The 14,094-nt window shown below is 42.4% G+C and overlaps 1 pseudogene; it reads right to left on the bottom strand.

Annotated features, from left to right (window-relative positions):
* Positions 1 to 466: 466 nt before the first annotated feature.
* LOC115144690 (AT-rich interactive domain-containing protein 3B-like) overlaps positions 467 to 14,094 on the bottom strand; it is a 47,294-nt pseudogene continuing 33,666 nt past the window's right edge.

Below are 14,094 nucleotides of genomic sequence, written 5' to 3'. Positions count from 1 at the left end.
AGAATATTTAAGATCACAAAGGACACCAGATATCTGTGAGGTTATGGTAGAGGCTTAATAAAACAGTAATACACATTTGTAAATAAACAGATCACAGATATGGACTCTGCTCCAGAGATGTCGCTGGATGTAATCTGTTTAAGAGGCAATGCCACCCCCAACAGGTCACTGGATCATACTGCATCCATCCTATACTGCATCCTTCCCATGAATAGCCTCTTCATAATGCATAAGTAAACATAACACCTTATGTCAGTTATGAGACATTCATAATGCATGACACACGTGCTAATAACGTCTCATATCCGCAGGCAGAACAACAGAAACTGGATCAGCAGCATGACCAGGTGGACTGGGGACAGCCAGGAGTCGTCAGGCCAGGAAGGTCTGAGGCATTAAGACCAACCAGGCTTTGGGTCTTTATGAAGCAGCATCACAAATAGCAATAAAAAAATGAGAAAGCGACTTATTTCCTCAAGTTTATTTAGTTTCTCTTGTCCACATAAGAATACACTGAGTGAACAAACACCAAAAACATTTGAATTGTTTCCTATCAATACATCAGGTCTTTGGAATATAATGCAGCTAGCTGGTGATTCTGAGGCATTTTGTGTGTGTGTGATTTGTGTAGTTTGCAGTGTGAGGTATACATGATTGTTAGCCTGGTTAAACCAGACTGAATGTTTTCGCAAAGTGAGATAACGCTGATTTGGAAACACTGACAGTATGGTTTTACCAGGCTATGATTATGGCCCCATGATTGTACATACAGAATTATCATATTAAATAAGGTCCCTGACCAATGACTGGTTTGAAAGATAGACAGGTAGCTGAGCCCGAACCCCAGCCAACTACTTTCAAAGCATTTTGCGCTAATGAACACAACCCAGCTCCCATGACACAGATGTCACAAGTGAGGTAGACCTATTTCAGTGTCCCACTGTATGAAAACTGAACTATTTTCCTGAAGAGTATTCTAAGACAGACTACCCTGGTCCTGTGAGTTCCTGAGAAAATCACTTCCCGAGATGGAAATGCCTTAAAAATAGGAAGTTCAGTATTTTACAACTTAAACGCTAGATGGATCATCACCCTGAAAGTACAGTTTCTCCAGGGCCATAGACTACGTTCAGGGTGAGGAACAATGTAAACATCAAGTTGTAAAATACTGAACTTCCCCTTTAAATGAGGTAAGACGTGTATAGTTTCCTGTTTTACAAAACAGCTCGTCTCTGAGCTGTTACCAGTTGTTTACCTTTAGCTAATTGTAAGAGAACATGACTTTTGGGTGCATCAGTTTCATCTCACCCTGCCTGTGAACAGGGGGAGCTTGCACTTTAGGATGGTCTAAAATGTGCCAACTCCACCCAACCGGCGCCAAAGGCGAGTTAAAATGAACGCACCGGTTGAAAGCTCTTATTGGCATCCATATTGTCCTGCTGATGGCTATAATAACGTATCGTAAACAGAAGTGACGGCTACATAATGTTAAAACCATCAAATGAGGTAGACAACTAATCGGCTCCAGAGTATAGCCAATCACCACACAGTATTTTGATGTAAAAACAAAAAAACACACCAAAAAAAAAAATGTTTTCTTCACAAACCTTTTCAAATCATGCTTTTTTGCTTTATTCTAAAGGTTTAGAAAATAAACTAAAATCCAATTGTGAGTTCTCCTTACATGACTTAAATAGATTAGTCTGTTCACAAGCAGTTTGTGATGTGGCAATAAGGGAAACTGTTCTTTACTAATACTGTAGCTCTCACAGCCAATGAATTGAGGTATACAAAGAAAACAGCACTTTTTTGTAATACGTGAAATTAAAAGAAATCCAAAAAAAATAAAAACATTGCAAAATACAAAATTTGCCTCTTCACCTGGTTCTAATTTAGATTTTTCCAAAAATGCATTTGTGTTCAATACAAAGATAAAGTGATTGTACAACAGTTGATTGGTTGTCAGGGGTGGAATTAGAAAAAAATGAACTTATTAATAAAAAAGTAAATTCCTTTTTTTAAGGTAAATTCCTTTGATTTTCCACTCCCATATTTGTCGTCAGTAACACAGACAAATTCAGTTTGACTAAAGAAGAGGTATTTGATTGAGCACTAATTTGTCCTCTGCACTAATTTGTCCTCAAGGCCAATAGAATAACATGAGTAACACTGGAGAGAGACTGAGGGAGCACCATGCTCAGTTTGGCCCCTTGGAGGAAGAGGAGGATGCGGAGGAAGGGCTCTGAGAGGAGGAGAGGACACCAAAACCACTCTGTCCAGCAGGAGCCACGGTCTCTGACATCACAGAGGCTGCACCAGGAGTCTTCTGGGCAAACAGTATTCCTGCAGGGGAGACAAGAACACATTTGTTGGTCAGTAGTGGGCCTCTGTGTGAGTGTGACAAGTTCAATGCCACACCGCCTAAGAAATAAGGGGATCGGAGTTGTTTCTGGACGGGTACGAAATGTCTCAAGAATCTGAAATACAGCATTACTAATCATTTGATTACTCTCACCTGAGTATAGAGTTCCATTGACCTCCACAGACACACTGATGCTGGCTGCCCCACTACTGGAAATACTGAGAGACAGGTCTTGTTCAGTGGTACTCTCTGAGGTGGGACAAAGACAAAATGAGACCGTCTGTTAATGTTTCAAATTCAGTTATGTGAGTAAATGTTTATGTTTGGCTTGACAATGGGCTGCAAATGGAGTTTAGAAAAAGAACAAACAGATCTGAGAACAGGCTAAACCCGACTACGGAAGAATATAACAACTAACTGGTCGCCAACACACCCAGCCCAGTACCAACCGTTTCTGTTGTTGTTGAGTTTGAGTTGCTTCATGCCGGGGTTGAAGTGAGAGGCCATAGCCAGAAGGTTCTGCTGGAACGCCTGTTGCATCAGTCTCTGCTGTTCCTCCATGGCCAGACGAGCCATCTTCATGTCTGGACCCTCTCCTCCGCCAGCAGCCCTCTCCAGCTTCTCTCGAAGGTGCTCCAAGGTGGCGGCCTGGGCTAGCTGCTGCTGCTGACCCAGGGAGAGAGCATGGGCCATGGGTAGACGGCTTGGAAGCATGGGGGTTGAAATCTCCTCTGAGAGGGAACAGAAGGAGAGAACTTTTCAGAGATTAATCACCCCTCAAATATCACCATTTTTCAAAACATGGCCATTAGATTAGTTTCAGAAGCAAGGCCATTAGATTAGTTTCAGAAGCAAGGCCATTAGATTAGTTTCAGAAGCAAGGCCATTAGATTAGTTTCAGAAGCAAGGCCATTAGATTTGTTTCAGAAGCAAGGCCATTAGATTTGTTTCAGAAGCAAGGCCATTAGATTCAAGGCCACTATCTGGATGGTGAGTGATTCATTTTTAATTGAACTTTTATTTATTATTATTTACAATGATGGCCTACCCCGGGCCAAACCCGGATGATTCTGGGCCAATTGGGCACCGCCCTATGGGACTCCCAATCACGGCCGGATGTGATACAGCCTGGATTCAAACCAGGGACTGTAGTGACACCTCTTGCACTGAGATGCAGTGGGGCAGCAGGGTAGCCTAGTGGTTAGAGCGTTGGACTAGTAACCGAAAGGTTGCAAGTTCGAATCCCCGAGCTGACAAGGTACAAATCTGTCGTTCTGCCCCTGAACAGGCAGTTAACCCACTGTTCCTAGGCCGTCATTGAAAATAAGAATTTGTTCTTAACTGACTTGCCTAGTAAAATAAAAGGTAAAATATATATATTTTTAATTAAATTAGACCGCTGCGCCACTCGGAAGCCCAGTGATCATGTCTGAATCAGTACCATGTTCTCATTTCATTACTACTTTGTGTAGAGGAGAGCATTTCACTGTTCCATGTACAGCCTGTATCCTGTGCACGTGACACATTTGATTTGAATAGTAGATCACTGTATATAGATTTTTTTTCTTCTATTGTGTTATTGACAGTACGTTTGTTTATTCCACGTGTAACTCTGTTGTTGTTTGTGTCGCACTGCTTTGCTTCATCTTGGCCAGGTCGCAGTTGTAAATGAGAACTTGTTCTCAACTGGCCTCCCTGGTTAAATAAAATAAACAAACTAAACAGCAGAGGGTGTCATAACACATTAACTCTTTGTAAATGTGGTCTCAAAACTAGGTAGCCCGTCACAAGGTAGCCACATGATAGCAGCCATCACAGTAGATGAACAACTAGGTAGCCCGTCACAAGGTAGCCACATGATAGTAGCCATCACAGTAGATGAACAACTAGGTAGCCCGTCACAAGGTAGCCACATGATAGCAGCCATCACATGATGAACAGTAGCCATCACAGTAGATGAACAACTAGGTAGCCCGTCACAAGGTAGCCACATGATAGCAGCCATCACAGTAGATGAACAACTAGGTAGCCCGTCACAAGGTAGCCACATGATAGCAGCCATCACAGTAGATGAACAACTAGGTAGCCCGTCACAAGGTAGCCACATGATAGCAGCCATCACAGTAGATGAACAACTAGGTAGCCCGTCACAAGGTAGCCAGTGTAGCAGCCACAGTAGATGAGGTAGCAGCCATCACAGTAGATGAACAACTAGGTAGCCCGTCACAAGGTAGCCACATGATAGCAGCCATCACAGTAGATGAACAACTAGGTAGCCCGTCACAAGGTAGCCACATGATAGCAGCCATCACAGTAGATGAACAACTAGGTAGCCCGTCACAAGGTAGCCACATGATAGTAGCAGTAGATGAACAACTAGGTGAGGTAGCATGATAGTAGCCATCACAGTAGATGAACAACTAGGTAGCCCGTCACAAGGTAGCCACATGATAGCAGCCATCACAGTAGATGAACAACTAGGTAGCATCACAGTAGATGAACAACAAGGTAGCCACATGATAGCAGCCATCACAGTAGATGAACAACTAGGTAGCCCGTCACAAGGTAGCCACATGATAGCAGCCATCACAGTAGATGATAGCAAGGTAGCCACATGATAGCAGCCATCACAGTAGATGAACAACTAGGTAGCCCGTCACAAGGTAGCCACATGATAGCAGCCATCACAGTAGATGAACAACTAGGATAGCAGCAGTAGATGAACAACTAGGTAGCCCGTCACAAGGTAGCCACATGATAGCAGCCATCACAGTAGATGAACAACTAGGTAGCCCGTCACAAGGTAGCCACATGATAGCAGCCATCACAGTAGATGAACAACTAGGTAGCCCGTCACAAGGTAGCCACATGATAGCAGCCATCACAGTAGATGAGCACCATGGTGGAGGATTTCCAATCTACATCCCAAAACCCCCCCGGCTACACGTTTAAAATATGTATACAAATACCTGTGGATCTTTTCAGAGATGGGCTGGGGGAGGTGTGCAGGCCGTTGTGACCGGCTGAGGAGTGGTTGGGCATCTTGGGGGGAGAGAGGAGGGAGTGGTGGGGCATCTTGGGGGGAGAGAGGAGGGAGTGGTGGGGGTGGCCAGGGGTGGTGGAGGGGGAGAAGTGGTACAAGCTGTTGCTGTGTCTTCGGCCTTCCCTCCGGTTACCGTCTATAGCAGCCTGGAGCTCGCCTGGAGAGCTCAGCCCTTTCTTCTCACACTCGTACGGGTACAGGTACTTCATATACCTGGGTGGACGAATGACAAGGCAGTGGTTGGATTTGTTATGCATTTAGAAGTACATTTCTATCATGTACAGAAAAATGTTTGTTGCCTATAAAGAAATAATTTCTCATTTGAAAACAACTAACATCTACTGAGTAGCCGGGGGGTGTTGGTAGTTGTAGATAGTGCTGGGTTGTGTTCATTTGGGCACACTGTAAGAAGACGGTATAAACTGGTATGCAAAGGAAAAATAATATAACATATAAATAACGTTTCTTATTGGACAGGTTCACATAGTACCTCCCCCGTTGATCTCAATTTCGGGAGCATTTCCTTCTGTTTTGGTGCAGAATGAACATGGTCCAGAGTAGACTCACTGTGTGCGGAGGGTGAAGGCTGCTGAGGTGATGGAGGTGGGCAGGTTGAGTCCTCTTGTGATCTCCTCCAGATCTTCTTGTTAATGACCTCCACCAGGCCGCCCTTCTCCGTCACCAGCTTGTAGAGCATGTACAGGTCCAGAATCTGCTTAGCCATGATGGGGATGCGGTTCACCGGGGTGCCTGGAGACAGAGGTAAAAACAGGTAGAAGACTTGAAACTAGAGGTCTACAGATCCAAGATGGTGGCAGATATCATGATGGGGATGCGGTTCACCAGGGTGCCTGGAGAAAGAGGTAAAAACAGGTAGAAGACTTGAAACTAGACGTCTACAGATCCAAGATGGTGGCATTTGCAATCCAATCCCCCTGAATCAGAGAGGTGGGGGGCTGCCATAATCAACATCCACGTCTTCGGCACCCGGGGAACAGTGGGTTAACTGCCTTGCACGGGGGCAGAATGACAGATTTTTACCTTGTCAGCTCGGGGATTCGATCCAGCAACCTTTCGGTTACTGGCCCAACGTGAAGAACACCTATTTAACCCAGATTAAAACAGTCAGGTAATTGGAGAACTATTGTAAATGGCAGGTGGACCGAGTCATGGAGAGGAAGAGAGTGAGGATTGACAGTCAATCCTAAAACCAATTAACAAAGGGGGCTAAACGGCAGTTGTTGGGTTGGGATTATTTCTTACTTTAGACATGGGGATGAGTGTGTAAAACGCACATAAAACACACACACGTGTTTTCAAATCATGCCATTTGTTTCCGAGTGGGGAATTAAGGGCAGGAAGGGCTGACATGTAGCACAACCAGTAAACTTCTGTCGATGTCCGTCCCAAACGATGTCATCTATTGTGGGTCCATTAGCCTACAAACCTACAGTAAAGCTAGAAGTCTATTCAGCAGCTCATGAAGAACCTGTGTTTTGTCTTGTAAACCACTGTTTCATAACATAACATTTTTAAATAAATTAGGAAGATTGAATTTATTATTTTCAGCTTAACTGATTTGTAATGGAATTGATCTCTACCCTGACAACAAAGTCCAACACATCAGAGATATAAAATGATATGTAAAATGAAGCCATTTCCATCTATGACCGATCACTGTAACTATAACTGTAACTCAGCCAATCTGTAAATAGAACTTCATAATAATAATCTGCACATTATCACTTCAGTGTTAATGTTAAATTGTAATTATTTCACCTCTATGGCCTATTTATTGCCTTACATCCTTACTTCATTTGCACACACTGTATACAGGTTTTTCTATTGTGTTACTGACTGTAAGTTTGTTTATTCCATGTGTAACTCTGTGGTTGTTTTTGTCTCACTGCTTTGCTTTATCTTGACCAGGTCCCAGTTGTAAATGACAACTTGTTCTCAACTGGGCTACCTGGTTATATAAAGGTGAAAAATAAAAAGCTGGCCGCTCGGCCAAACTGAGCAATCAGGGGAGAAGGGCCTTGGTCGGGCAGGTGACCAAGAAACCAATGGTCACTCTGCCAGAGCTCCAGAGTTCCTTTGTCGAGATGGGAGAACCTTTCAGAAGGACAACCATCTCTGAAACACTCCACCAATCAGACCTTTATGGTACAGTGGCCGGCCAGACGGAAGCCACTCCTCAGTAAAAAGGTACGACAGCCCACTTGGAGTTTGCCAAAAGACACATAAAGGATTCTCAGACCATGAGAAACAAGATTCTCTGGGTCTGATGAAACCAAGATGAACTCTTTGGCCTGAATGCCAAGCGTCACATCTGGAGGAAAACTGGCACCATCCCTACGGTGATGCATGGTGGTGGCAGCATCATCATGCTGTGGGGATAATTTTCAGCAGCAGGGACTGGGAGACTAGTCAGGATCGAGGGAAAGATGAACGGGGTAAAATACAGAGAGAACCTCGATGAAAACCTGCTCCCGAGAGCTCAGGACCTCACACTGGGGCGGAGGTTCACCTTCCAACAGGACAACAACACTAAGCACACAGCCAAGACAATGCAGGAGTGGCTTCGGAACGAGTCTCTGAATGTCCTTGCGTGGCCCAGCCAGAGCCCGGACTTGAACCTGATCTCACATCTCTGGACAGACCTGAAAATAGCTGTGCAGCGACGCTCCCCATCCAACCTGACAGAGCTGGAGAAGAATTCCTCAAACCTCAAATACAGGTTTGCCAAGCTTGATGCGTCACAACCAAGAATACCTCGAGGATGTAATCACTGCCAAAGGTGCTTCAACAAAGTACTTAGTAAAGGGTCTGAATACTTATGTAAATGTCATTTCAGTTTTTTTTAAATTACTTTTAATACATTTGCAAAAACAAATTATACGAATCTGTGTTTGCTTTGTCATTATGGGGTATTCTGTGTAGATTGATGAGGGGAAAAAACGATTTAATCCATTTTGGAATAAGGCTGTAACCTAACAATGTGAAGGGGCTGAATACTTCCCGAATGCACTGTATGTGTGAAATTAGTTTGGATTTAGAACGGACCATTATCATACACCTGTCTTGGAACGGGGGGGAGACTGTCATGTCTACTAATGACCATAAGCAGCATCAGAGCTTGGAGAAGCCTCATCACCTTGACCGAATGGTCACGTGGAATTTGACTGCGGTCATGACCGTGACCGCCAGTGTGGTGGTAATACAGTCACGCTTACAGCCCCTAGGCGTGAATACTTTCTGAAGGCACTGTATGAAATAAGAGGCCCTGAATTAGAGAGGCTTGTTCATACATCAGGCCTAGTTGAAACACAGGGGCCCCTTACTCCAGACCCTTAACCCCCTTCATACCCCCCTCCTCACCCAAACACACCCTCCATTACCCTACTTTGCATTGCTAATAGCGTTAGCGTAATAACATGCTAGCCGTTTCCATAAACTTCCAGTCATTGAGCTAACAAATATTAATTTAAAAGCGCATACATTTGAAAAATATCAATATTTGAGTATGGGGGAAAGACTGAACATATGGAGAGCATGGTTAGGGGGCTAAAGAGGGTACATTATTGTAAGGCGGAAAGAATGGCCCTAGCTTTAATCACAGCTGACATCTTCAATAACATTTGAACTGGAGGATTTGAACTGTTTAACCCATCATTACTGACATTCCTGCAGTATTACACTCATAAACCATTTTTTTTTTCATTTTCTCATGAAATGCAGTCTACAAATAAAGCTGGAGGAATTTCAGGAAACCATTTAGAGGGACCCCAGGGAATCAAACCCACAGACATGGCTCCTAGGACATAAGGTTAAGATCGATCCTTACTTCTTAAAGATTGGTTCTGGAAAAAGTTGCTAATTTTTTCACAAACTGAAAGAGGAAATTGAACATTAAACAAGTCTTGGGTGAGTGGCATGCTACGTTATTCTATGAGAGTTTAGGTGAGTGGAGTGCTACGCTATTCTATTAGAGTTTAGGTGAGTGGCGTGCTACGTTATTCTATGAGAGTTTAGGTGAGTGGCATGCTACGCTATTCTATGAGAGTTTAGATGAGAGGCATGCTACGCTATTCTATTAGAGTTTAGGTGAGTGGCGTGCTACGTTATTCTATGAGAGTTTAGGTGAGTGGCATGCTACGCTATTCTATGAGAGTTTAGATGAGAGGCGTGCTACGCTATTCTATGAGAGTTTAGGTGAGTGGCATGCTACGCTATTCTATGAGAGTTTAGATGAGTGGCGTGCTACGTTATTCTATGAGAGTTTAGGTGAGTGGCATGCTACGCTATTCTATGAGAGTTTAGATGAGTGGCGTGCTACGTTATTCTATGAGAGTTTAGATGAGTGGCATGCTACGCTATTCTATGAGAGTTTAGATGAGTGGCGTGCTACGTTAATCTATGAGAGTTTAGGTGAGTGGCATGCTACGCTATTCTATGAGAGTTTAGATGAGAGGCGTGCTACGTTAATCTATGAGAGTTTAGGTGAGTGGCATGCTACGCTATTCTATGAGAGTTTAGATGAGTGGCATGCTACGGTATTCTATGAGAGTTTAGATGAGTGGCATGCTACGGTATTCTATGAGAGTTTAGAATGTGCAGTATAATCTTAAAACCGCTCGACTGAAGGTTCACATGTTCACTCCAAGTGAGGAATCCCCAGGTGCAATGTTTGACAAAAGCAGAACTGGCTTTATAGTAAAAAAAAAAGACTGGAGGTTTACCTCTTTTCTGCATGAAGACAAACAGTTCATCAAGGAACTCCTTCCGGTTTGGGTCACTGTCCAATTCATACAGCTGGGGGGTGGAAATGAACTTGTTAATAACTTTATCACAGAGTTAAATAGTCACGTTCAAACTAGGGATTCCGTTGCTAAATGAGTTAAGACAGTAATTCTGTTCATAGATTCTGCATGCAGGAACTACTTATTGTCACAACCAGCCAAAAGCGGGAGGTTTTTAAAAATACTCACGTAGTTTAACCCAAAATTCACCAGACCTCTGTTCTTTCACTTTAATAATCAACTTTATAAACTAACTTAGTTAACCCCATCAGCCCCGAGATAGCAGCCAAAAATCGGCTTTTCATTGTCTAGACTTTCATTTATCTGCCCGCCCAGCAATTACATGTAGCCTCACAATGAAGTGTTACCGATGTCTTTTCAGGACAACCAGGGCTACAAGTAGAACACTACAATTTGACAAAACAGTTAAAGTCGTGAGTTTTATTGACAAATGGCAATGGCAAACAAGGTCTGCCAAAGCAACAACCTGATAAAAATGCATTTATTTGAATGCTGGTTTTCTCAGTCAGAAATTAATATCCAACTAGTCAGTGACAGGAGTTTGTGACGTCAACTATGTGAGCTTACAGTATTATAGACACTATGACCTGGTATTTCCTATGATCTTCTATGTAGAAGAACCCCTTACAGTATTATAGACACTATGACCTGGTATTTCCTATGATCTATGTAGAAGAACCCCTTACAGTATTATAGACACTATGACCTGGTATTTACTATGATCTATGTAGAAGAACCGCTTACAGTATTATAGACACTATGACCTGGGATTTACTATGATCTATGTAGAAGAACCCCTTACAGTATTATAGACACTATGTCCTGTGATTTCCTATGATCTTCTATGTAGAAGAACCCCTTACAGTATTATAGACACTATGACCTGGGATTTCCTATGATCTACTATGTAGAAGAACCCCTTACAGTATTATAGACACTATGACCTGGGATTTCCTATGGTCTACTATGTAGAAGAACCCCTTACAGTATTATAGACACTATGTCCTGGGATTTCCTATGATCTGCTATGTAGAAGAACCCCTTACAGTATTATAGACACTATGACCTGGTATTTCCTATGATCTATGTAGAAGAACCCCTTACAGTATTATAGACACTATGTCCTGGTATTTCCTATGATCCATGTAAAAGAACCCCTTACAGTATTATAGACACTATGTCCTGGGATTTCCTATGATCCATGTAGAAGAACCCCTTACAGTATTATAGACACTATGTCAGAAATTACCATCCAACTAGTCAGTGACTGGGATTTCCTATGATCCATGTAAAAGAACCCCTTACAGTATTATAGACACTATGTCCTGGGATTTCCTATGATCCATGTCGAATAACCCCTTACAGTATTATAGACACTATGACCTGGGATTTACTATGATCTATGTAGAAGAACCCCTTACAGTATTATAGACACTATGTACTGGGATTTCCTATGATCTGCTATGTAGAAGAACCCCTTACAGTATTATAGACACTATGTCCTGGGATTTCCTATGATCTACTATGTAGAAGAACCCCTTACAGTATTATAGACACTATGTCCTGGGATTTCCTATGATCTGCTATGTAGAAGAACCCCTTACAGTATTATAGACACTATGACCTGGTATTTCCTATGATCCATGTAGAAGAACCCCTTACAGTATTATAGACACTATGTCCTGGTATTTCCTATGATCCATGTAAAAGAACCCCTTACAGTATTATAGACACTATGTCCTGGGATTTCCTATGATCCATGTAGAATAACCCCTTACAGTATTATAGACACTATGACCTGGTATTTCCTATGATCCATGTAGAAGAACCCCTTACAGTATTATAGACACTATGTCCTGGTATTTCCTATGATCCATGTAGAAGAACCCCTTACAGTATTATAGACACTATGACCTGGTATTTCCTATGATCTATGTAGAAGAACCCCTTACAGTATTATAGACACTATGTCCTGGGATTTACTATGATCCATGTAGAAGAACCCCTTACAGTATTATAGACACTATGTCCTGGGATTTCCTATGATCCATGTAGAATAACCCCTTACCTTCTAACGACTAGTGTAGCTTGTGGGGTCATAGAGCACAACATGTTACATGTGTGTGTTCTTGAGCGTCTCAGCTTGTCATAGATTGGTTTGAGCTACAAACCTTCGGACTCTTTGTATAAAAAGACACGGCCCCGGGCCCCGTTAATCACGCACTAATGGTTGGTATATACAGATGCAGAGGAAACAAATCTAAAAATAATATTTAAAAAAATATATATATATTTTTAAAAAGGTACAAACCCAGAATTGACACCCAAACACAAAATGTTAAAAAAATATATTTTAAAAAGGGTTTAAAAGTCCTAAATAGGCCAGACTTACGGTGGGACTCATTGGGTTAATAACCATCCAAACACAATTGTATGTTATTCTCTATTCAGACATACTATCCAGTGGACGGGCCACGAAGACCATTGGAGAAAATCTAGACTCATCTCAACAAGACTGTCAACTGCATTCACATTCCAGAACTGTGTAGGTATGCCACATTGAACATTTGACAAAATAGGAGACACATCAAGATTCTGTGTACAAAATGAATCATCAAAAAGGAATCCAGTTTAGAGTATAGGGCTGAGTACCTACTCTCTACCCTCCAAGAAGTGTGCACTTGTTCACAACCCAGTCAGGCATTTAAAAAGGCATTGGATTGGTGCAAGCATAGTTGGAAGGAGTTTCCACCATATTTCCTGACACCAGTCCCGCTCCTTCTAAATACACGGGTAGAGCATCGGAATGTAGCTGTAGACGGGTCTGTGTGGATTAGTTTTAGTTTAGCTGAGCTTAATGCATCAGCTTACATCCTTCTTTAAAATCTGATTACCTTGGCGAAGTCTCTGGACGGCTCTCCTCTTGTTTTGCCTCCTTCATTCTCCTCCGCCCAGCCCACACTGCCTTTCTGTAAACACACACACACAAAAAAAACATGGTTACACACACACACACACACACACACACACTGCTGCCTCCAGTGCATGTGTGCTGCAGCAGAAGGGGTCTGAATCCGTGCTAGTGCCATGTCAGCACCCTCTCCTCTTTCTATACAATTAACCTACGAAGACTTAATAAAACACACATGTTCAAAAGTTTCAGGTCACTTAGAAATGTCCTTGTTTTTGAAAGAAAAGCAATTTTTTTTTGTTCTTTAAAATAAACATCAAATTGATCAGAAATACAGTGTAGACGTAGTCATTTACAACATTAACAATCGTAGCTGGAAACATTTTTTATTTTTTTATGGAATATCTACATAGGTGTACAGAGGCCCATTATCAGCAACCATCACTCCTGTGTTCCAATGGCACGTTGTGTTAGCTAATCCAAGTTTATCATTTTAAAAGGCTAATTGATCATTAGAAACCCCCTTTGCAGTTATGTTAGCACAGCTGAAAACTGTAGTGCTGATTAAAGAAGCAATAAAACAGACCTTTAGACTAGTTGAGTATCTGGAGCATCAGAATTTGTGGGTTCGATTACAGGCTCAAAATGGCCAGAAACAAAGCACTGTCTTCTGAAACTCGTCAGTCTATTCTTGTTCTGAGAAATTAAGGCTATTCCATGCGAGAAATTGCCAAGAAACTGAAGATCTCATACAACGCTGTGTACTACTCCCTTCACAGAACAGCGCAAACTGGCTTTAACCAGAGTAGAAAGAGGCCCCCGTGCACAATTGAGCAAGAGGACAAGTACATTAGAGTGTCTAGTTTTAGACGCCTCACAAGTCCTCAACTGGCAGCTTCATTAAATAGTACCCGCAAAACACCAGTCTCAACGTCAACAGTGAAGAGGCGACTCC

The sequence above is a fragment of the Oncorhynchus nerka genome, linkage group LG17 (genome assembly GCF_034236695.1).
Source record: "Oncorhynchus nerka isolate Pitt River linkage group LG17, Oner_Uvic_2.0, whole genome shotgun sequence".
NCBI lineage: Eukaryota > Metazoa > Chordata > Actinopteri > Salmoniformes > Salmonidae > Oncorhynchus > Oncorhynchus nerka.
Note: the sequence above shows the minus strand (reverse complement) of the source record. Positions and strands in the feature narration are given on the sequence as shown.